Source organism: Dipteris shenzhenensis, chromosome 6, assembly GCF_047967505.1.
Source record: "Dipteris shenzhenensis isolate YYH24624 ecotype China chromosome 6, Dip_SZ_1.0, whole genome shotgun sequence".
In the NCBI taxonomy this organism is placed as follows: Eukaryota; Viridiplantae; Streptophyta; class Polypodiopsida; order Gleicheniales; family Dipteridaceae; genus Dipteris; species Dipteris shenzhenensis.
The window spans coordinates 39,635,449-39,659,544 of record NC_141601.1 but is presented as its reverse complement, the minus strand read 5'-3'; the positions used below and the strand labels follow the sequence as shown (position 1 = coordinate 39,659,544).

The 24,096-nt window shown below is 46.5% G+C and overlaps 1 protein-coding gene across 1 annotated transcript in view; it reads left to right on the top strand.

Annotated features, from left to right (window-relative positions):
• LOC147901160 (Zinc finger, C3HC4 type (RING finger) family protein) overlaps window positions 1–24,096 on the top strand; it is a 159,104-nt gene that overhangs the window by 14,037 nt on the left and 120,971 nt on the right. The window lies entirely within an intron of this gene.

Sequence of the window (24,096 nt, the reverse complement as noted above, 5' to 3'; positions counted from 1 at the left end):
CTGGCATACAGAGCTAAGAATTTGCACTTGATTTGTTCACATGTGAAACGCTTTCCATATCTGTGGTTCTTGGACTTTTTTGTTGCTGTTTAACTTTTTCAATAAGGTCACTGGCTTAATTTTGAGTCATTGTCATCTCGAACATTTTCTTGGGTGATCTCTCTGTTTCTTTTATTGTTTCATGTGTGGTAGTTTCCTTATCTTATGAGTGTATAATACATTTTTAGAACTGATCATGTGTTATAGGAAAAAGATCATAAGGTCTCCTTTTTGCTTAATTGCCGTGATTGTTATGGAAGGTTACTGATCTGATGACTTCATCTTACGGCATATTGATCAGCAGCTTCTATGCATGAAATCTGAAGCTTAATTGCTTCTGTATACTGTACAGAACGAATGTCTTATTTTATTCATGTTAGATATGCAATAGTTTCTGTTCCATTTTTTGGAGTTTGATTGCAAAGTGAGTAGTTTTTTTAAATTTGTAAGTGAGACAGGTTGAACAAGCAACACCAATAAAAAGAAAGCAAGCTAGACGACCACGTGGTCATCTAACCTGGAAATCCCCACAAATTGGTCATATGGTCACCATCGCTCCCTCCTTACTCCATAACTGACACGTACATCGTAGCGCATCTCTGCAATCCCTTCCTGCTCTCTACTTGGGTGCTACTTGAAGGATTTCCTGAGCCCCAGATGTGTGACCAAGCCAAGTTTTTTAAAAGTAGTAGGAAGACTCGTCATCCATCCAGCAAATCTGACTAGATTAGTTGGTGATGCTCCAAAGCATCCCTCCTGCACTCCTTGCACCATTGTCCTTCTGCCTTCATTTGTTGGAAAGGTCGCCTCCCCATCTGTACGCCCCCATATGGGGAGAGCGTGGGGGAGGGAGACCTAGGGCATGTGCCCATGAGAAAAGGAGAGGGGGCTGCCCATGAGAAAAGGAGAGGGGGCTGCCACATGGGCAGCACCTCACAAGGTCAGGACAGCCAAAGGGGCTGCCATATGGGCAGCAAAAAGGCTGCCATGTGGGCAGCACACAGCAGACTGACAGAGGAGCATCATGGCAGGCCAAAAGGCGCCGGCAAAGGGCAGGTCATGGGCTTGCAAAGGAGGCGCACACGTGGCGGCATGAACAGGCTGGAGGCGCCTGCGTGACAGGCTATCTGGCAGAGAAGATGGCGCAGAAGGGCAGGGCAGATCAGCAATGGGGTCGGCCACATGGAGGCCAGGTGGAGCAGCAAAGGGGGCTGCTAGTGGGCAGTGGCATGCCTTATATAGGGCTGGTCCCTTGCCTTGATTGGAGGGCCAAGGCCCTAGAAGTGTGGGCCAAAAGGCCCCGGTTTGAGAGCCCTTAAAGGGCTGGACCAGCAGCAGACTGGTCGGCCAGAATGAAGCTGACTGAGTCGGTCTTTGCAGCAGGCCCTGGGCCTATAAAAGGAGGGTCTCCAGGCCCTCATGACCCAAGGGTCTATGAGACTGAAAAAACCCTGATACAATGAGCTGAAAGGATGGAGCCTCTAGGCTCTAATCGGGCATTATCACCTACAATGAGTCCAGCATAATCAAATCATATCAGATCTAATATGTGAGAGAAATCTGGATCTGTGGAAAGGGTGGTAGCTCAAGGCTGACCCGGCGATGAACGAGGCCATGATGACAAGAATTCTGTGATAGAGAATTGATAGTGGTCTGTGTGTGTGACCCATTGTGGTCTCCTAGCGGCAGCCCTACCTCTGAAAAGAGCCATTGCCTCGTCGGTCGTGTCCTCGATCTAGTGAACATTGAGGGAAGATCCCCAAGCATGATCCGTGTGTCGTCCTACCATCGAGCTTGTTGTGTCTTTGGCTTTGGATCTCGGCCTCGTTGACTACCTGTGCTCTGCTTGTCCGTTTGACTAGCTAGTGATTATGCTCTGGGTAGAGTCTAGCTGTGTACCCTAACCCGCTTGTGTATCCCGTGCAAGTGCTCTCTGTGTTTGACGATCTCATGGATGAAGGTGGCAAGGCATCTTTGATCTGGGAGTCCAAAACACATCTCTAAATAGACCTCGAATTTCATAGTACACAAGACACGTGAAAGAGAGAAGCTGCGCCAAGAATGGTATTTGTGAGACACTGCTTGTGCTTGCTCTATGGTGTAGTTTTTATTGAGGATTTTTCGAGAAGTCTCTTGGTCACTCTACATCTGAAATAGGAATACACAAGCGGTTCTGATCTGATGCTCGTCCTCAATTGTTGTCCTCAATGAGTTTAGGTGGCCCGTTTTTCTTGACCTTATGCATGATCCAGTCGTTGTCGCAATTGGACATACTTACAATGGCTCATCCATTGCGAAATGGCAATAGGACCACATTATCTGCGTATAGCAGGATTTGGAGTAGGGATCCGGCGAGAGAGCAGCCAGCTCCCCCTAGAGTCCCAATAAAAGTCTCGAGCTTGTCCATATAGAGGCCAAACAAGGTTGGTAATAATGGACAACCTTGTTTGACCCCAAGAGTGCTCATAATTTCCTCTCTCCACCCTGCACCTGTTTCGAACCCTGCTTGAGAGACTCTCATAAAGTGCCATGACTGCCTAGATGATCTCTTTTATCATACTCTAGCTCCTTTAAACATTTGATGAGGCGAGCTCTTGGCACTGTGTCAAAAGCTTTGCGGAAATCCACAAAGCAATAATAAACCCTCTATCTTTGTGCTCTGGCCTTGTCAATGACACCTTTGAGTGTGAGTATGTGATATGGAGTCCCATGATCAGTCCGGAATCCCGCCTGCCCCACGGCTCAGAGTCCTTGAAGCTCTGTGAAATGGCTAATGTCTGTGTTGAGCACTAATGTGTAGACCTTGGACATGACATGTGTAATCATAGTAGTCCTGTAGTTTTTGGGGCTCATTGGATCCACTGCCTTGTGAAATGGGAGTGATGGTGTTAAGGGTAAAGGTGTGAGGAAAACTGATGCAAACCTCTTCTTTGAAAACTTTGTTAATGTCGGGGCCAAAGTATTTATTCCATATGCAATGAACTTGGTACGTAGGCCCTCATGATCTTTTGCTCGGCCGTTGTGAAGCTTCAGGGCTGCAAGTTGGATACCATTGGTTGTGAAAAGTGTCCAGGACGTCAGGACATGGCGAGTGCGAGAGATTGGGGTGCTGGCTGGTTAGGGAATCATATAGCGTGCGTTCGTAGGAGTGCCAAAGTTTGGTGTTTGTTAGAAGAGATGGGGCTCGGCTCAAGAAACTTTCTCCATAAGTCCTTTAGAGTTTTTTTTGGGGTATTGCGGTGCCTTTAGGGGCCTATCTAGTGGTCGAACTGACGCACACTCACCACCCACCCGCCTCAACCACCAGGCTAGAACCCCATTGGCAAAGTCGTGAGAGTTGTTACTAAGCAAAATGTTTATTAACTCCTCCTCGTTTTGACAAGGAAAGCCTGCTTCTTCCAGCATACTAGATGACGATACTCGCGTAGCGTTTTTGACCCACTAAAAAGATGATGCTTAGTCTTGAATCTGAGCTGTCGGTGTAAAGCCTTACACTCATCATCGTACTAGTTGTTATAGGCACTAAGGCAAGAGGCCGTGGGTGAATGGAACGGGTGGTGTGTGTGAAAGTGTGTAAGGCAGCTTCATGAAGAGAGTAGGTGATCATGGCGACTCAATGCTCTAGGAGCAGTATGTAATTGCTGTGAGTGCGTAAAGTGGAAAGGCGTGCATAGTATTTAGGTGAAAGGCTTTGATCAAAGTGTATGTCATGATATGTAGAGTGTGTGAGTGGTCTCGTGGTGTGCGTCAGGGGACGTGGGTTGGATATATTAAAAAATAGATAGGTGTGGTGAGAAATCCATGGATATGCGAGGTGGAGGCAAGGGATCCCATGAGATGGTCAACCACACTGGAAGCGCCCCCCCGCCCCCCTACCCCCCATGTGGCAAACTACTGAAACAACTTGAGGAGGGCCAGTGATCCAGGCCATTATAAAGATAAGATCGTGTATCCTGACCATGTCTAATAGTGCATGCATACAATGTGATTAGGGCTTGTCTGTCTGCGGAGACTCGGGACATCCTTGTTAGAAATCACAACAGAGGCTATACAAACAGCAGAAGACTGATAGCTCAAGAGCTCACACAGTGGGGTTGGGGGGGAATCACAAACTTCTTTACTTTGTGTGCTCATCAAACATGTGCAAGCCAGTAAATAGACACTGCTTGAACAGAGATATAGAACCAACGAAATAATTACTGTTCGAAAGGATATAATACAAAAGGAGTCCAGCATCCCACCAAATTGTGGACCTATGTCGTTATCAAAAGGAATCCGTCCTAGTACGTCTGTCGCACTTCTAGATTCCTAAGCCGTGTGCTCCTCGCCGAGCTTCAGTAGACTTTGTTCCCATGCCTTGATCTTTACTCTTTGCTGCCCTGGAAGACAAGCCAAGGGTGAAGCCCCTTCCTGAGCTATGTCTGCAGCTCTTCAGCCCCACTATCCCCTGGATGGTGGTCCAGATATATGCTGCTCTGCTGCTGGATTGCTGCCTCAGTGGATGAGTGATGACTTCCCTTTTATAGGCCCTGACGGGCTCCAAAATAGGCCGATCCAGCAGGCCCTACCAGCCGACTGACGCTGGTCTGTAAACTGATCCACCAGCCCATATATGGGACTGTGGGGACCTTATGTGGGTCTGTGTGCTGGCTGACGTGGTTGGTCAGCCAACTAGCCAGTTTGGGCCCTATGTAAGGGAAAGGGGTCTGCCCATTGCAGCCTCTGCTGTACCTGGCCCACAGACTTCCCCGTGTCTTTCCCCTGCTGGCCGACCTGATCTATAGGGCCTTTGCAGCACCCTGATCTTCTCCAAACAGTCCGCCACCTGTTCACCTTTTGTCCCGGGACCTGCTCCTGCCTTTGGATACTTTTCCTAGGCCCGTACCACAGACTTCTCTGCTCCGTACTGTTGCTGCAGGCCTCCAAACAGCCGCGTGTCTTGGGCCTTCAAAAAGACCCCGCCTTGCCAAGTAGGACCTGAGGTGTGCTGCCCACATGGCAGCCTATGCGCTGCCTTGTGGCAGCCCCCTCTTCTTGGTTTTCCCTGTGAGTTTGCCACCCACATGGCAGCCCATATGCTGCCCATGTGGTAGCCCTAACCTTAAGTCTACCTGCCCTCATATGGGGCCTTATAGATGGGGAGGTGACTTTTCCAACCACCCCTCTCACCGACACATGCAGGCCCGATGCAAACTCGTCGATGAAGATGCTCTAGTAGCTCCCGTGTTGTAGCCCTCTGGAACAGTGCTATGTCGATGTAGATTCCTGGCTTTTCAACCAGTGGCTCCTGCTCCACTAGGCCTCGTCCCGCAATCCTGGTACATGGTGATAGGACAAAACTTGTATCAAGTGTTTGAGCACTGTATATAGCTGTGGGTAGGCACATAGCTGTACACATCTAGGGTAGGTGTGGGCTTTTGGCATTTGTGGATTTTTCTTTCACAAGCATGATGGACTGATGTATAGTTTTTTGAGACAATAAAGTATGTTTTGGAGGGACTTCATGGGAAATGATGAAATGCAATGTGGTTGTACCAGACTTCCAGAGCAAGGGTGTCCAGTGTGTGATCAAGCGAAATGTTTTTGGGGTCATGTAAAGTCAAGTCATGAAGGGTTTTTTTATATTTTCCTGTGTCAATGTGCACTTGCATGTTGCAGGAATTTGATATGTTATGGTGTCCATGTCAAAGGGCTTTTCATGTGTGTGTACGGGGTTGCATGCAAGCTTTAATGTGCATGCTAATGTGTGTGGGAATTGTGTGACTAAAGGTCCAAAATGTGCATTTAATGTGATTTGGGGGAAATGTCTTGAGAGTGGTAAAATGTCACTGATGAGGTGGCAAATTAGGCTGAGGTGGCTGGACTGATTGGGAAGGCATCCTGCTCATGCAAAGGTGGCTATGTGATGGATGAAGGGGAGCTTCTAGGCTGTGAGCTGGAGCTACGTGGCGATGGCGGCTGGAGCTGATTCAGTTTTACGCTGGAAGGATCTACGATGCAAGGGGGGCTCCGAGAAGAGGATGCTGAACGACGAAAAATGAAGGGGGCTCTCGTAGATGAAAGAGGGTGTGCGCGCTGAGAAGACCTTGGCGCTGGGGATCTCCAGAGATTATGAGCCGTTGTTTGTTGGCTGAGCATAGCTACTACGTAGGTAGGACAGTCGTTGTTTGCACGTGAGCTGATGCAAAGAATCGTGGTCTGGCTGATATCATATGGAAGGGCTCTGTATTTTTCTGATTGAGGAAGCTACGTGGCTGTGCGGGTGACGCTATAAATGTGAGCTAGTCTCTCCGTGAGAAATGAAGGCAGCAGGGCTATTGCTGGAAGTGTCTTCCGTTGGGTTTGTGCATAGTTGGTGATGATCTATGGATTAACACAGCTTAAGGCATAGCTGTGTATTGTTGTCTGCTAGCTGAAGGGGTTTGGGCGAGAGACTCCATGAACTCCGTATGCAAAGAGATAGAGGGACCAAGGAATTGCAGGCTAAGGCGCAATGGATTGTGACCTGCATCGATGATGGTTGTCCTCAAGGAGTTAGGCAATTGATGCTTGCTGCAGATGTTCGTCAATCACTGATCTTCTGCTTTGTGAGGGAAGAGAAGTTATCCTAAAGGAATCGAAAGCCTCTTTGGATCTTATGTTGATTTGATCACGGGAGATTTCTGAATACTGATAGAGAGGGAGAGGAGGAGGCGCTGTTGCAGCTTTGCAGGAATTATGAGCTGTTGTTCTTGATGGAAGCTTAGGAGTGTGGGCTGTGGGTTCATAGTATTCTGAGGCTGACTGTTTTCTGAGTTTTGGGGGGAAGTTCAGTTCTAAGTTTAGTCTGTTTCGGGCTGTGTAGTCTTTTGTCTCTCTTTGAGTTTGTGTGATCCAAGTTCAGTCAGTTTTTTTTTTGGTGGGGGTTTGTCTCGGTGCCTATTACAAAGACACATACTCTGGAATCTCGTTCATAAGCTCATCATCTACGAGCCCACATTGCAGCTGATCCCTATGAAGTCTCAGCTATCTGACGTGGTGAAGTACATAATTCCTGGTTGTCTTCCCTTTTTTTTTTCCTTATCATCTTTTTTGGCGATCCTGCTGGGGACAGGAGGAGTTTTGAATTGAGATTGGGTACTCAAGACAACACGGCCCATAAGATTGGCTGGGGGATGTTGCTTAAATTTCTGTGTGGTTAGGGATTGAAACTATGAAGACAAAGCCTCGCATGAGAGTGATTCATTGTGAGTTATGTGGGGAGTGTGGACACAGGAGAGATAGATACCTTGATGTTGAACTTCGGGTGATACGTCTCCATGCTAAGGTTCAAAAGGCTTTGAAAGTGATTGCTCCTAGGAAGAAGAATGCCAGTCAGATGCAAGGTAAGTTTTCTTCAATACAGTGATTATTTTTGTTTTCTTCCCAGAAGAGGTTGGGTGGTATTTCTGGTTGGAAGTGTGTTTGAGATAAGTTAGTCAAGAGGAGAGATGGCTCATGAATTTCCTCGATTTCACGGGTTGCCCAATGAAGACCCAGAGAGGTTTTTAGAGTGCTTGGAGTTCACAGCTCTTATTAAAGACATGAATGTTCCAGAAGTCCTTCTTCAGATTCTATCCTTTTGTCTGTTGGGAGAAGCGAGAACTTGGCTGCAGACTTTCTCTGCAAGGATGCGTGATGATCAGGGTGCTCACAGAAACCCGACTTATCCAGAGGTGAGGACAGCTTTCCTGGACAGGTTTATGTGTGTTAGAGATCCTGATGGCATTTGGAGAGCTATGTTTATTGCAGCAATAGCCAACTCAGTTAGTGGATGAGTATGTTGGTAAGTTCACTGTGTTGTGGAATAAATGGCAGGTGGCCTTATTACCTGAAGTTCCTCCCAGAGTCATAAAAAAGGATAGGTTTGTTGCTGGTCTGAAGCCGGAGATTAGGATAAAGATTGAATGTAAAGAGCTGGTCACTTACGAGGATGCTCTCAGTGTAGCAAAAGAGAAGGAGAGGAAGCAGATAAGATTGTCACAAATGATGCAAGAGATGCCAATGGTTCAACATGTGCCTGAAATTCTCTCTCATGTGAAGCCAGAAATACAAAAGCCTGAAGTCAAGAGGGAGGAGAATATAAAAGAAGAAATTCATGAAATGTTGGAGCTTATGAAGAGTTTGAGTTTAAATTTGATGAATGGTAGGGGAAGAGGTAGATCATTGGGTGGTTATGGCAGAGGCATCATGCCTTCTTCAAATAATTCAGGCCCGTGGCAAGCAGGACGAGATCAAGGGTCATTTGCACCTTGTGTCCAGTGCTTTAATTGTGGAGAGTGGGGACATTACAGCACACACTGTGATAAGCCTCCTCGTGCTGGAGGTGATGTTTATCCATTGCCAACAGGGTTAAATAATAGGGTGAATGATCATAGTGTAGAAGTAAAAGATGCAGGTCAGCCTAGTACCTCTGGAATCCATAAAGCCACTGCAGAAGAGAAAGGGAAAGGTAAGGCAGTTACATTTGGCTTGTTGGAGTTGGAGGAAGTTAAAGATGTCATGCCATTAGGGAAGAGAGATAGAGAAGCTTAGGTTGGTCCGAGTGCAAAGAAGGGGAAGCAGTCTGAGGAGATGATGACCTACCAAAAGAAGAAGAGCAGGAAGCCCAGAAGGAAGTATAGAACTGCAGATTATCCCATGGGGAAGGAGCAGGGAGATTATGATTTGGTGGAAGATCTTTCAGCGAGGAAACTGGACATTACATTTCCCAAATGATTGGTCTATGCCCAAAGCTTAAAAAAGAATGGAGGCGGGCTGTAAATCCAGCAAAGAAGAACTCTCATAAAGGTACAATTAAGCTGATGTCTGTCTCAGAGTTGCCGGATCTTTTACCTGCTATAGAAGCCTGGCATAAAGGAAAGGGTTTTGGAGAGGCCTATATAGATGGGGTGCACAGATTCGTGTGATTACTCAGGCTTGTGTGGAGAGATTAGGACTGAAGATATCCCGCTCCTCTAGTTATCGCATCAGAATGGGAAACCACTCCAAGGTGAAGATTTTAGGGATAGTACCTGCTCTGGAGGTTGAGGCATTCAGTGTTTCATGTCGAGTGGATTGTCATGTGATGCCTCTGGGGTTGGGAGCCTATCCTTTGATTCTTGGATGGCCGTGGTTGAGGAAGGTAGGTGCAATTCAGAATTGGTAGAGAGGAATCTTTTCTGTATATACGAATGGGAAGAAATTGAATTTCGATATGGTAAGCAGGGCTGAAGTTTCAGATTCAGCAAGTGAAGAGGAAGAGAGAAGTGAAACCAGCAGTGAGGATGAGAGTTCGGTGACTTCAGAAAGTGATGAAGGAACAATAGCATTGGTGGATTTGGTAGATGAGGATTCACAGGTAGATTTTGTGGGGGCAGCAGGGTTCGGTGAGGAAGAGGTGGATAGGTTTGAGGTTATCGAGGATTTAATGCAGCCCAAATGTTCTCAAGAATCAACCCAGGTGTTGATTGAGCAATCATTGAATCCTGATCTCAATGTTGAGGAGAAAGAAGAATATTTGAAGATGTTGCAGAAATACCCCAATTTGTTTATCACCTCTTATGAGGAGATCAGGGGATTTAAAGGGAAGCCTCTAAGGATTGAGCTGAAGGAAGGTGCCAAAGCTGTTTTTCAGAAAATAAGGAGATTAAGCCCGGAACAGAGAGATGTGCTGAAGGAAGAGGTAGATAAGCTTCTCAAGGCAGGAATAATTTATCATGTAGTTCACTCTGATTGGATAAGTCTTGTGGTCATAGTGCCAAAAGGTGTAGACAAATGGAGAGTCTGTGTTGATTACAAACCTCTCAATGCAGTGACAAAGAGAAACCACTATCCTCTGCCTTTTCTGGATGATATTCTTGATAAAGTGGCGGGTCATGAAATGTACAGCTTGTGTGACGGATATGTGACGGATATTAAGGGTACTTCCAGATAGCCATAGCCCAGGAAGATCAAATCAAGACTACTTTCATTACCCCCTGGCGCTGTTTTTGTTATAGGAAAATGCCTTTTGGAGTTACCAACGGCCCCTCGCACTATCAGGAGAATTCAGATCTGATTTTATCACCTTTCCTGGATAAATTTTGTAAAGTGTTTATTGATGACATCTGTGTGTACAGTGGAAGAAGGGAGCACTATGGAAAGCTGGATCAGGTATTCTATGAGATTGATAATAATGGTGGTCAATTAAATCCTAAGAAGGCTCAGTTAGCTCAGACCAGCATTATACGTGGGCAGCTACAACTTAGCTTCGTGGGGCACCAATTGGAGCAGAAAAAGATGGAGGTGGAGATCAAGATAGTGAGAGTGGGCTGGAAACTATCATCCCGTGAACTCAAGAACAAAATCCGCACGCAGAAAACTCGGATTGCAATGATGTAAAAACTAAAATTGTAGTACTCAAGGTCCTCTACAACTTTTCTGAAGACACAAAGTCGTGATTCTGCTTCCAGATCCAGATAGAAGCGTCACATTGTCCGCAGGTCACAGAGAGAGCAACATAAACAACACCACTCTAGGACATCTTTGTAGCTGAAGGAAGGAGAAGAGCTCACCAAGGAAAGGTAAGAGAGGTGGCAGAAGCTCAAGTTGGAGAAGACAACGTTGGAGGAGAATCCCAATGTTGATGAAGCCTTCAATGGAGAGGAGTAGGGAAGGGGAGCTCCTCCAAGAGAAGAGAGGGCAGCTTCTCTTTCCGGCCACCCTCTACCTCATGGAGAAGCAAGGAGGAAGGAAAGGGCTAGGAAGGAAGGCTCTAATACCATATGAAGAGACATGAAAGCTAGCTAGGAATATGGAAAGCATAATGAAAGGCAGAATGGAAAGGAAAGAAAGGACAAGTGCAAGGCAATAATCAAAATACTCACCTCGCCGCCAAGGCCAAGGCCACCGGCGACGCCAGCGCCAAGGCCATTGGCGATGCCAGCGCCAAGGCCACCGGCGCCAGCCAGGGCTTCGGCGCCAGCCAGGGCCAAGGCCACCAGCGACGCCATCGGCGCCACCAGCAGCAAGCTAGGCGGCGCTAGCCAGGGCCAAGGCCACCAGCACCGCCATTAGCGCCACAAGTGGCCACAGGTGCATGTCCTTGCCATCTCCATCGCCGGAGAGCTCGGAGACGTTCACGATCGTAGAGCAGCCCGCTTCACCCGTTTTTTTTTTTTTTTTTGGTTCCTTCAGTTGTCAGTGAGGTAGATCTGCAGATCTATGCCTCCTATGTGAGAGAAATTCTCATTTTTTGAATTGTGGAATCAAGGGGCTTTTGTAGCCACAGCCAAGCATTGGCTTATACACGCACTTATTTGCGTATATCCTCCTGATTGGAGTTGATTTGTGCAAGGATTTGATGCATTTTATGACTTACGGGACAGTGGCAGATGCGTATGAATTGGGGCTTTTGACATTGTTATGCATATCAGTGTTGGGGGAAACACCTAGATGCTTTATGTGATTAGTGGAGCTTTGGGAAAGCGGTGTATGCACTAAAATCTTCAAAATTGGCTTCTAGTTAAGGGGCTTTTGCCTCATTCAAGTTCTAAACTGTGTAACACAGTTATAGAGGCAAGAGAAAGTCTAATTCTGACAGTTTTGGACAGATATACAGTCAATTTCTGTTGTTGTACTAGAAAGTACAGTCGGGTACTGTCCGGAGTCAATTTTTTGGACTGTAAACAGTCATTTTACTGAAGTTTAAAGTGCATAAAACAGTGCTGTTTTCACTGTTACAGCAGGGACATACATTGTGTCAAATCAAGGTACTGCTGTACTGTACTACAGAGCATCAATTAATGCATTAAGTATTGCTTTTCTGGATCTGCAGCCGGCAGGAAACAGACAGTATTTACTGTTAAGTGGGAGAAAATTGCAGGAATTAACTTTTGAGCACAACTACAAGTGCATCTGTGCACTTAGTTTGCAGGGAGTCAGGCACCCAAGTGTGGGTTATATTTCTTGCTGATTGTAATGGCTTCATCCTCAGAATCTTCTCTTCTCAATATTAAAAAATTGCAGGGTGCTGCTAACTACCCAATGTGGAAAAAGATGGTCCTGAATGTGCTAATTCTCAGGCAGTTTCATGCTCCTATTATACACAAAGGTGTGAAGCCCACTGGCACATCTGATGATGCTTGGGCACTAGCTGATCTGTCAGCAAAGTCCATAATTGAATTGTCACTCCATGAGAGTGTTGTTTGGAATGTGGATGGTGAAAAAACAGCTTGGGGTGTGTGGAAAAAGCTACAGGACACATATGAGCAGCAGAGTGTAGCCACAAAGATATATTGGCTGCGCAAGTTCTTCAATCTGAAGATGAAGGAAGGGACCTCCATGGATGCACATCTCAATGAGTTTAATTCAATTGTCACTCAACTTGCAAATCAAAAATATGTGGTGGATGAGGAAACCAAGGGTATGGCACTCTTGATTTCTCTTCCTGAAAGTTGGGATACATTCACGATAGCTGTAACAAATGCAAACACTTTCATAAGTTTTTCAGATATCATAGGGCTGATTTTGCAAGAAGAGCAGAAGCTGAAGCTCAAGATGCAGTAAAGCCTAACAATGCCTTAAATGCAAGGGGGAGAAGTCAGCAAAGAGGCAAATCTCAGGAAAGGGGAAAAGGGAGGAGCAAGTCCCGCTCCAACAAAGATGTTGAGTGCTACTACTGTGGCAAAAAGGGACATACTAAAAAGCAGTGCTTTAAACTGAAAAATGATAAGAGAGACAAAGCCAAAAACACTGATGCGTCAGATGCAAAAGCAATTGTACCAGTAAGCAATGGCAAGAGCAGTGTGAAGATTGAAGAGCTTCATTCTACACACGGTTATGACAGTGAGGGAGAGGTTCTATTTCTCTCTACTTTGGATGCTCATTCTCTCCATGCAGGAGATTTTGCAGACATGCACTCTTGGATCATTGACTCAGGTGCCTCATTCCATGTTACACCTTACAAAGAATTGTTTGTAAGATATGCAGCAGGCAGTAATGGAGTCGTTTTTCTAGGGGATAATCATGCATGCAGTATTGTTGGTATTGGAGATGTCAGGCTTGTATTTGCTGATGGTACTCAGCTTATGCTTCACAATGTTAGGCATGTACCCGAAGTCAAGAAAAATCTGATTTCTACTGGCATGTTGGATGACGAAGGTTTTGTGACCAGCTTTGGTCATGGTTTCTGGAAGGTCACCAAAGGTGCCCTGGTTGTTGCCAGAGGCTCTAAGGTTGACACAATGTATACTCTTCATGCTAAAGTATGTAATCATGCTGATATTCATGCCACCGAGCTGCCGAATATTTCTATGTGGCATAGCCGGATGGGACATATGAGCATAAGTGGAATGGAGCAATTGGCTCGCCTTGGCTACTTACCGTCTCTTAAATTTTCTGATTTAAAGTTTTGTGAGCACTGCATATATGGTAGACAGTTACAGTGTCCTCATAAAAGGAGATTAGGACATAAAGATGCTCAACTTGAGCTTGTGCATACAGACGTGTGTGAGATGCCTAGTCCTTCACTTGGAGGTGCACGGTACTTTGTCACATTTATAGATGATTCCACAAGGAAGGTGTGGGTGTATCCTCTTCGATTGAAGAGTGATGTCTTTCCAGTGTTCCAGAAATGGCTTGCTATGGTTGAGAACCAAACAGGCAGAACACTGAAGGCTTTGCGGTCAGATAACGGTGGGGAGTATATGTCTAATGCATTCAATGCATTTTGTGATGCTAGAGGTATTAAAAGAGAACTCACTGCTCCTTACAGTCCAGCGCAAAATGGCACTGCAGAGCGTATGAATAGAACCATACAGGAAAAGTCTCGCTCTATGATGTCACATGCTGCTTTACCTCATGGATTTTGGGCTGAAGCTGTAAAAACAGCAGTACACCTCATCAATAGGTCACCAAATAAAAGACTAGATGGCAGAGTGCCAGAGGAGCTTTGGACAGGAAAACCTCCTTCCTATAAGCACTTGAGGGTCTTTGGCTGCACTGCGTATGTGCATATACGCAGAGAAAATCGCAGCAAGCTTGATCCTAAGTCTCTTAAATGCATTTTTCTTGGATATGGTGACAGTGGTGAGATGGGTTACCGCCTATGGGATCCTGTGAATAAGAAGCTAATACGCAGCAATGATGTCTTATTTGATGAGTCATGTATGTTTAAGGCAGCAGATAAGCCTTCTGATGCTTCAGAGGTTGACATTGATGACTCGGGACATCCTGTATAATTCAGGCAGGCTGCAAATCAGCCACAACAGCAGCGTAATCAGCCAATGCATGATGCTGCAGCAGGTCCAAATGGACAGCCCGCAGTGGCGGAAGATGTACTACGGGACATGCCACCTTTGGAAGACCTCCCAGGCATAATTCTGCAGCCTGATCTACTAGAATAGCAACCTGTTTTAGGTGAGCAGCAAGTTGGACAGCAAGACCAATGGGTCCGAAGGTCCACTAGACAAATGAAACCGCCAGACAGATTTGTTCCAGGAGCAGATTTTATTATGCTTACAGATTGTGGAGAACCTTCCTGTTACAAGGAAGCCGTGCAAATGCATGATAAAAGGCTATGGGAACTAGCCATGAAGTCTGAAATGGACAGTCTCCATAAAAATGGTACTTGGGAATTGGTGCAGTTGCCTAAGGGCATGAAAGTACTGCCATGCAAGTGGGTGTATAGATTGAAAGTCACACTTGGAGCTAAGCCAAGGTATAAAGCCAGGTTGGTTGCCAAGGGCTTTAAGCAGGAGTATGGTGTTGATTTTGATGAGATCTTTTCTCCAGTGGTTAAGATGACCACACTCAGGATTGTACTTGCTTTGGTTGCATGTGAGAATTTGGAATTATGCCAAATGGATGTGAAGACAGCCTTTCTTCACAGTGATCTTCATGAGGAGATCTACATGCAGCAGCCAGAAGGATTTGCAGTCAAGGGCAAGGAGTCACTTGTATGCAAGCTTAAAAAGAGCCTTTACGGGCCGAAACAACAGGCACCAAGGGAATGGTATAAGAAATTTGATACCTTCATGAAGTCCCAAGGTTTCAGGAGAAGTGATGACGATCACTGCTTACATACCAAAAGGGCTGCCAATGGCAGCTTAATCATTCTCATTTTATATGTGGATGACATGCTTATTGCTGGTAGAGCTCGTAAGGAGCTTGATGACCTTAAGAAAAGATTGCATGAGGCCTTTGATATGAAGGACCTTGGTGATGCAAATAGATTCCGTATGCTTCAGCTTGTGGCAGTCTCATGTATGCCATGGTTGCTACCAGACCTGATATTGCGTTTGCAGTGGGAGTGGTTAGCAGGTATATGGCAAATCCAGGCAAGAAGCATTGGAATGCAGTGAAAGGTATCATGAGATACCTGAAGGGCACACAGGAGTTGTGCATATGCTTTGGCAAGCGAGATGCAAAGGTGTATGGTTATGTGGATTCAGATTTTGCTGGTCATCCCGATAACCGGAAGTCTACTACCGGTTATGTTTATACATTCACTGGATGTGCAGTGTCATGGATGTCAAGGATGCAGCAGTGCATAGCCTTGTCTACTACGGAAGCTGAATATATTGCAGCCACAGAGGCATGCAAGGAGGCCTTATGGTTATCTCGGCTAGTGGGAGATTTGGGCATTACAGGTGATATTCCACTGTTGCATTGTGATAGTCAGAGTGCTATTCAGTTGGCACACAATCCTGTCTTTCATGCAAAGACAAAGCACATTGATGTGAAGTATCACTTCATCAGGGAGGTGATAGATGATAAGCTGATTCAGCTTGTCAAGATTCACACAGATCATAATCCAGCAGATCTGTTGACAAAAGGCTTGCCTGCAGAGCGGTTTGCACATTGCCGACAGTTGATGGGTATAGGTTGAGCCTCATTTACTTTTACTTGAGGGCATATTGCCTTTAAGTGGGAGGTTGTTGGGGTAAAGGCTCTATGGCCAGTTAGTACACTTAGTACTTTCTTTGTTAAGTACACTAAGTACACCGTACTTAGTGTTGTAACCTTATCCTTTCATATAAAAGCTTCACTGTGTGCTAGGGGAGGTACACACATACGTTTTATCCCCACACTTCTTGTGTCTTATCCTGCTTGTGTGTGTCGGTGTGATCACACTCTCCCCTTCCACATCAACTCTGGTGAGCAAACTGCCGTACACTGAGGGAGGGGTCCCTATATATATAGGGTCATCCCCTGCCAAAACCAACTAACTAAGGGAGGGCATAGTGGCTGACTAGGGGTGCCGATCCTAGTTCGGGTCGTAGGAAAGGATCTGGTGGCAGCATCTTGTATCACTATGACATGGGTGTCTGAAGCGTGGGCGAGGTCTAAATCACCCTCCAGTAGGGCCGGAAGCTCTCTGGCTAAACTGACAGGATACACTTGGGAGTCAGCTCATAGGAGAGAACTGAGTAGAGATAGTGGAGTGAGGCTTTGGAGGCGTAGCTGTCCTTTTCAAGACACACGTGAGACCACTTATATCTGTGGTACAAAGAGAGGAACATGCATGTCATATGTGGATACGAGTCCAGCTGCTAGATGTCCGACTGATCTTCATTGCAGTATGCTACTTCCCTCCAGACACATCATCATATGCTCATGAGGTCACTACAGAGGGACACATCCCTTATGAGATGATACATGATGGTATCATAGAGTTCTCCAGACAGGGAGACACCCTCCTTCTGGGGGATTTCAATGCAAGGACAAGGGATAAGCAAGTGGGCTTACTTGACTTCACATATGAGAGAGACCCCCACATCATGCCGGAGTTTGATGCAGCAGAGCTTGGGATTCGGAGACATTCTGCAGATACCTCACATGACGGCACACAGGTGACACCTGCTTGAGCTGGGAGCTGTCCACAATCTCATCATCTACAATGGCCTTCAAAAATGGCCATCATCTAGGGGATTCACATGGAGGCGGGACTAGCACAGTGGACTACCTACTAGGCCCATTGGCTTTTGTCTCACGGATACATGACCTTATTGAACCCCCCCCTCATTCGGAGCCAACCACTCATATCTGGCCTTCTGTGTTCTTGCTACTACGCCAATCATAGGGAGAGTTCCTACCGCAGCCCATACCTAGATCCACTTTGACCGTGCCCTTGATCCAGTGGGTTCTCATGTGTCTCAGTGTAGAAGATGATGTCTCTGTCTGTGTATGTCTCCGAGAAGCCACTTGGGTCGGACCAAAGGGTACCATTATAGCTCCATACAGTCATACTTAGCTTGTTTTGTGCACTCCCCTTTTGGATTTGACACCGTCATAGTTCCCTTCTTCCTTCTCCCCTTCTCCCTTCTCCCCTCTGTCAACTCTTTCCCGATAATCACTTTGCCATCCCTATAGGCAGCCCATTTCCCTGCTTCCCTTGCTGCCATTACATGTGTCATGCCTTCCCTTCTAGGTTTTGCTGTAGAAGGGTGAGGTCATCATCCAAGTAGATTTTCGTCCCCTTGAAGGATGCTCGCATGCTCATGAGGTTGGACCTATCTATTGCAGTCTGGAGTTTCAGCACTAAGGGTCTTGTTGGTATCTCCGTCTTCCCTGCTCTCCAAGCTGCCTCGCATGCAATGTTGACTCCCATCTTGGCAAATAAGGCTTGAGCATCTGCCATTGGGATGTCTCCCACTATGAAGCCTCTAACTAGGACATTCATTGCTTTACCGGCCAGTCTTTTCTCTTCCTCTAGTGTCTCAGAAATGAGCTGTTTTTTGGGAGCGGCTGATCCCTTTTTAACAACTTCTGTCGATTCAGGCATCACTTCTTTTCCCTTGTTGAGCTGTTGTGCGAACTCGGCATGTTTACCAGTCATGGTAGTCTGCATGGCCTCCATCTCTTTCTTAAAACTGCATTTTCTGCTTTGAGCTGATCCATAACTTTGTTGCCTCCATTTGATGTTATTTGCTTGCCCTTCATTTGTTGTAAACTCAGTCCCCAATGTGTGTACTTTGTCTTGTAGCTTGGTCTTCTTATTTTCCCATTCTGCTCTCTGCTTCTCCCATTCTTCTTTCTTGGCCTTCTCCTTCCTCCATTCTTCTTGTATCTTCCCACCTTGTTTCCTAATCTCAGCTAGTATTTTGTCCACATGCGCTGTCTCAGTCAATAGGGCCACATTGGTGGCCTCCAAGCTGTCTATTTTTTCCATCAGCACGAGGCAGATTTTGTTGAGGCATGTGACTACCTTTGTAGTGCCTTTGTGAGTGGTTCCTGTAGAGGGGGCTGCCAAGGCTGTCTCCAAAGCTAGTTTGCCCCATGTTTCTTCTACTCCCGCTCTTGTAAACATGGTGTTTCAGCCAATGGAATGATAGTGCAGTAAATTTGTTGGCTTACATGGATGGCTGATCTCCAAGCATGTTGGTAGTCCTTCTCTACCCTTCCTTCACGTTTCCTCTTTCATAGGTGCATTGTAATGTTGCTGAAGCTTTCTTTTTTGAACCTTTTCCTGTTTCTTCCAGCTCGAGGCACTTTCTTGGAGCAGCCAAGGACAGCCAGGTACTCTTGGAGCAGCCAAGGACAGCCAGCCCGGCCGGAGAGAGAGAGAGAGAGAGAGAGAGAGATTAACGTCCGCAGGAGGCCTCGCGGGCCTATGGGACAAAGTACGGAATCAAGTAACTCATACAGATCACTGTGGCTGGGGCAAAGGGCTCACTAAGGCCCTTGCTGAGTACTAAAATACTAAAATGCTATACTAGTACAAAATAGCAAAAAAGTACCAAAAATAGCATGAGGGTGGTATGAAAATATCAAGTGCTGAGAGCTAGAGTCCCAAGTGCATGAACCAGCTCCACGTATCCAGGCTCCATGGTGGCTCTCTGATGAGATGCAAAGAGCTTACCTATCTGCATCTATCGCGATGTCTCCCGTGGTGGTGGAGGGCGTGGTCTCCTCGATCTTTGGATCCGATGGGCTATGTCAAGGGTGATGCCTCGCCTCGGTTGATCTCCCCTAAGGAGAGCTGAAATAGGTCGAATCTCGATAGTGTGGGCTTTGGTCGACTGTCGCGCCTTGTACAGGCTCTGTGTCCCTCGCCTGGCAGTGCTGTGTCGGCTCTCTCCACTGATCCATATATCTCTCATGTCAGCTAGCTTATCCTCCTCTATCCCAAAGTGCCCTGGTGCTAAGTCAAATGCATAGAAATCTGTGACTTGTCTCTGCGCTGGTCTACCTCAGTACCCTGTGGGGCGGTGGTCCCATCCTCCTGCTCTATGATATGTCGTAGTAGTGTCTTCCTGTGTCGTCGCATCTCCATCAGGTAGATCCCAATACAGACCTGGTCCTGGAAGTGGATCAGTCGTGAGAGTGGGCCAAAGTCGTACCACTCCTGAAAAAGGCAGTGGTAGCGCCCTCGGATCTCACAGTAGGCTGGGCAGACACATAGAAAGTGCTCCTCTGTCTCGACCACCCCCATCGTGCACAACCTGCAAGTCTGCTGCTCTTTGGGTATATGCGTGTAGCTCTCCCTGTCTCGATCCTTAGCGGATGGGATGAGACCCGCATCTGTCCGATGGCAATCCTCAGTGCGTGTGAGACTCCTCTGTCCTAGAGATACTGAGGTCTGATGATGAGCCCATCTTCCGATACTCTCAGAAAGTGGTCATAGTAGAGCTAGGTCTTGGTGGGGAACCCCTGGTCTCCCCCCCAAGTGCAAGATGTGTGGAGCTGGAGGAGATCTAACCGTATGATGCGGTTAATCTCATCCCGCGGGATCAACTCGGGCGGTGCATCCATGCTGTACTGAAACGGGGGAAGCTGATCCATCTGAATCCCGTGACTAGCAAACCATGCGATGATGCGTGCAAACCATGTTGTACCTAGTACCTACCCCACTCTTTGCTAGTCGTATGGAGGACTCTAGTGCTAGCCTCATAAGTCTCTTGCGAGGTAGGTCCCAAACTCTGTGGAGGAAGAAGTCGTCGTTTGAAAAATGGCATCAACGTGGAGAGGGGTCATGGCAAACTCTGCCTGTACTATCTGATGGGGGACAGAGGGCTTACTCCGAATCATCCTAGAGCCCATAATCACTTGTAGCTGCTCAAATCTTTTCCATTCTGCTGCTGAAATATCACACCCCCAAAAAGGTGCCGCATACATGGGAGTCGGCCGCACTAGAGTGTCGAAAAGCGAACACTTTGTTGGTGGATCTTGGAAGTGTGCATGGAAGCATTGTCGCTTTAGTCGGGCCAAGGTGCCATGCCCTCGTGTGAGTCGTGCTCTAGCTGCATCGTGAAAACTGGCCCTGTGAAAATTGCAACCAAGTATGTGTAGGACTGCACAATCTCCACTGGCTGACTCTGGTATGTAAAGCTATGTCGGTGAATCACTGTGTAAGAGGTGTTGAAGATCATGTCTTCCCAAGGTTGACCATCAGGTCTCTCTCTCTGCACAACAGCACTAGGGCATCTAGATGTCTCTGTAGTCCCACTGCCGAAGATGACAGGAGGACTATGTCATCCGCGTAGAGTAGAATCTGTATCATCAAGTCTGCTAGTGGTGCTTCCTTGCCTCCTAGGCGGTCTATGAAAGATGTAATCTCATCAATGTAGAGCCCGAAGAGAGTCGGTGAGAGAGGGCATTCATGCTTTACTCTGATCGTGCTCTGAACCCAGTCGGATAGGCCTCCTGGGACACGAACTCTCCCTTTCCTGTGACGGACTCGTATAGGCTCACCATTCCCAGATCAGAACCTCTGGAATCTGCATATCCTGTAGTCTCCTGATCATGCGGGATCGTAGGATAGTGTCGAAGGCCTTTCGAAAGTCTACAAAACAAGCGTAGACTTTTCGGCGTCTCGACCTCGCCTCCTCAATGATAGTCCTCAGGGTGAAGATGTGGTCTAGAGTGGAGTGCTGTCTCCAGAAACCTGCCTGCCCTAGAGCATGCTGCCTATGTTCCTCTGTATGGCTGCTGATCTCCCTCTTCAGTATCGATCCATAGATCTTGGCCAGCGTGTGGCCAATCATGAGGGTGCGATATTTCCCTGTGTATCGGTACTATGGTGGTGGTACTCCATGAGGGTTGGAAGCCGTGACATATGGCGTGGTTGAACATCTGTGCTAGTACCGGAGCCAAAACCTCCTGTCCATGATCGAAATGCTTAGTCCATAGCCCCTCATGGTCCTGTGCTCTCCGGTTATGAAGCTGTGGCTAAGTGCAGCCGGAACATTCTGTGCGGTGAATAAGTTGCAAGTGGTGGGCCTGGGCATAGTGGACATATCAGGTGGTGCCTGCATCGGGACATCATAAAGAGAGCATGCATAAGTGTGCCAAATACTTGGGTCTGTGATGGGTATAGGTGGCTTCCCCTCCGATAGAAACCACCAACCAATGGTGGGATCCCCCGCTATGAACTGATCACCTTGTCCATTCTGTGGGTGAGGAAGGCCCGCCACTTACGACGTGTCAGTCGCCGTGAGATCAAGTGGCCAAGTGCTCGCTCGCGTGTGAGGTAAGCTCTCATCTCTCTGCACTCATCATCATACCAAGGATTTTGTGGTATCTTCCCTAGTGAGGCACATGCAGATCGAGTCGTAGGGAAAGACATGATGGCTGCGTCCATGACTACTGTGGCAAGGGTGTCTGAGGCATTGGCGAGGTCTACAACATCTCCAAGTAGTAGGGCTGGAAGTTCCTTTGCCATGTTGCTCACATAGATGGGGTGCAGGGCACGATCAAAGTGAACCTGTACACGAGTGGGCGTGGGGGGGACCCTCCTTGTGACTGGCATAGTGGTAGAGATACAAAAGGCTAAGTATGAGTGATCAGCACCAAGTGGGGGAGGGGGCACAATAAAGTCGTATATCCGTGAGGTAAAGGCCAAGGGACCCAATAGGTAGTCCACTGTGCTAGTCCCTCCGCCATGTGGGAAACAAGTGAGGCCACCGGATGATGGCCATCTCTGTAGACCATTGTAAATGATCAAATCATGAACAGCCCCTAGCTCAAGTAGATGTCATCCATACTCTTTCACCTGTGGTGCATCTGCAGAGTCTCTCACTATCCTAAGCTCAGCTACATCTAGTTCTGGTACTATGAGGGAATCCGATGCAAAGTCCATTAGGCCCACCTGCCTATTCCCTGTGCGTGCATTGACGTCACCAAGGAGAATGTCCCCCTGCTTGGAGAATTTAGTGATATCATCTTGAATTGACTCATATGGGCTGTGCCCTTCTGTGGCGACCTCACGTGCATAGGATGAAGTATCTGGAGGGAAATAACACACTGCTATGAGAATTGGTCGTGCGTCTGGTAGCTGGACTCATATCCACATGTATCATGCATGCTTCTCTCTCCGTGCCACTGATATGAGAGGTCTCATGTGTGATCTAAAGAGGATAGCCACTCCCCCCGAACCCCGCACACCAGTGTCTCTCCTCGTCTCCTTCCTATGAGATGACTCCCATGTATATCCTGTCATGGTGGGCAGTCCTCTCTCAGGGCTCTCATGTGTCTCAGTGTAGAAGACCATGCCTTTGTCAGTGTGTCTCCGAGAAACCACCTAGATCAGACCAAAGTGTGCCATTGCAATTCCACACTACAATTCTCAGTCCACTTTGTGTCCCCTTGGCCTGACACCGTCATAATTCACCCTCTTCTTTCTCTTCCTTTTCTTCCTTCTCCCCCTGGTCCTGATCTCCTCTCTCTTGGATGATCACCCTACCATCTCTGTATGCAGCCCATTACCCTGCTTCTCTCGTTGTTATGACGTGTACCATACCTTCCCTCCGGTGTTCTTGCTGTAGGAGGGTGAGGTCATTGTCCAGGGAGGCAGTCAATAGAGCGAGCGAGAAAAAGCGAGCAAGCCCAAAAAAGCGAGCGACAATTAGTTGAAGTGATTGGAAAATCAAGCAAGCAAAGAAAGAATCTAAGTTTTTTATAAAATAATTGCTTGAAGTATAAAGTATTCAAAAGAGTGGTTATGTGTCATATTTCTTGAAATTGAGTAGTCTAAAGTTAAGGACTATTGTAACATGACCCCATTTGGGTTTGGCAATTATCGTGGGGGGTCACTCATAAACATGTAACATACCACTTTTGTGCATTGAGAGGTTTTTTTCCGTGGGGGGACTTACATGTTGTTTGTGTGCATGAGGGGATTTATAAAATAGCAACTTAATGTAATTTATATATGTAGATATTTTAAAATGTAAACACATACATGGGTTCAACCATTTACATGACAAAATGTAAATTGCAAGAATAGGGGTAATTTTTAATACATGCTTGCTTGCACATGCTTTATGGGTTTATGAAGAGTGATCCCCAGAGTGCAATTAAAAGGTAGAGGATGTTAAGTTTGGGGTTTTTTTTTTGCCAAAATAGACAGTGTCTTCTCGCTCCCCATTATGGGAAACCTTGCTTTAAACTTGATGCAAAAAATTGGACAGAATCTCACAAAATTCATATTCTGACGCACACAATTTTTTTAGATGGTGCAAAAAGGCATGATATTGATCTAAATCATGCCTTGTCATTTGATTTGATATGTAACATTATGCCATTTATATTTGACAATAAAAAGATGTAGGGATGTTAAAAACTCATCTTTTGGGCTAGAAAAATGATATGTTGACTTCTTGCAAATTTACAGGATGTGAAAATGCCCTCTTTTGGGCCAAAACAGGGAGCGGGTTAGTTTTGGCCCAAAAGAAGTTAACGCGCTCCCTGTTTTGGCCCAAAAGAGGGCATTTTCACATCCTTGTATCTTTTGATTTACAAGTCCAAACAGGGTCATGTTACATATCAAATCAAATGGCAAGGCGTACTTTAGATGATTATTATGTCTTTGTGCACCATCTAGTAAAATTTAATGCACCAAAATATGAATTTGTGGTTAATTTGTTGCATTGGTTAGATTAGTGGGAGCTAAGAATAAATCATTAGGGAAGGATATTTTTCCAGTAACAAAGAAACATGGGTTTCATTCCAAGAGTGAACAGAGTTAAAAAAGCTAAGCATTTACATATGCATGGAATCTAGACTAATCCATGCAAGGAGTCCTTGGAAACACCCCACTTGTGTGGAAGGTTGCATTGATGATCTCAATTACTCTAG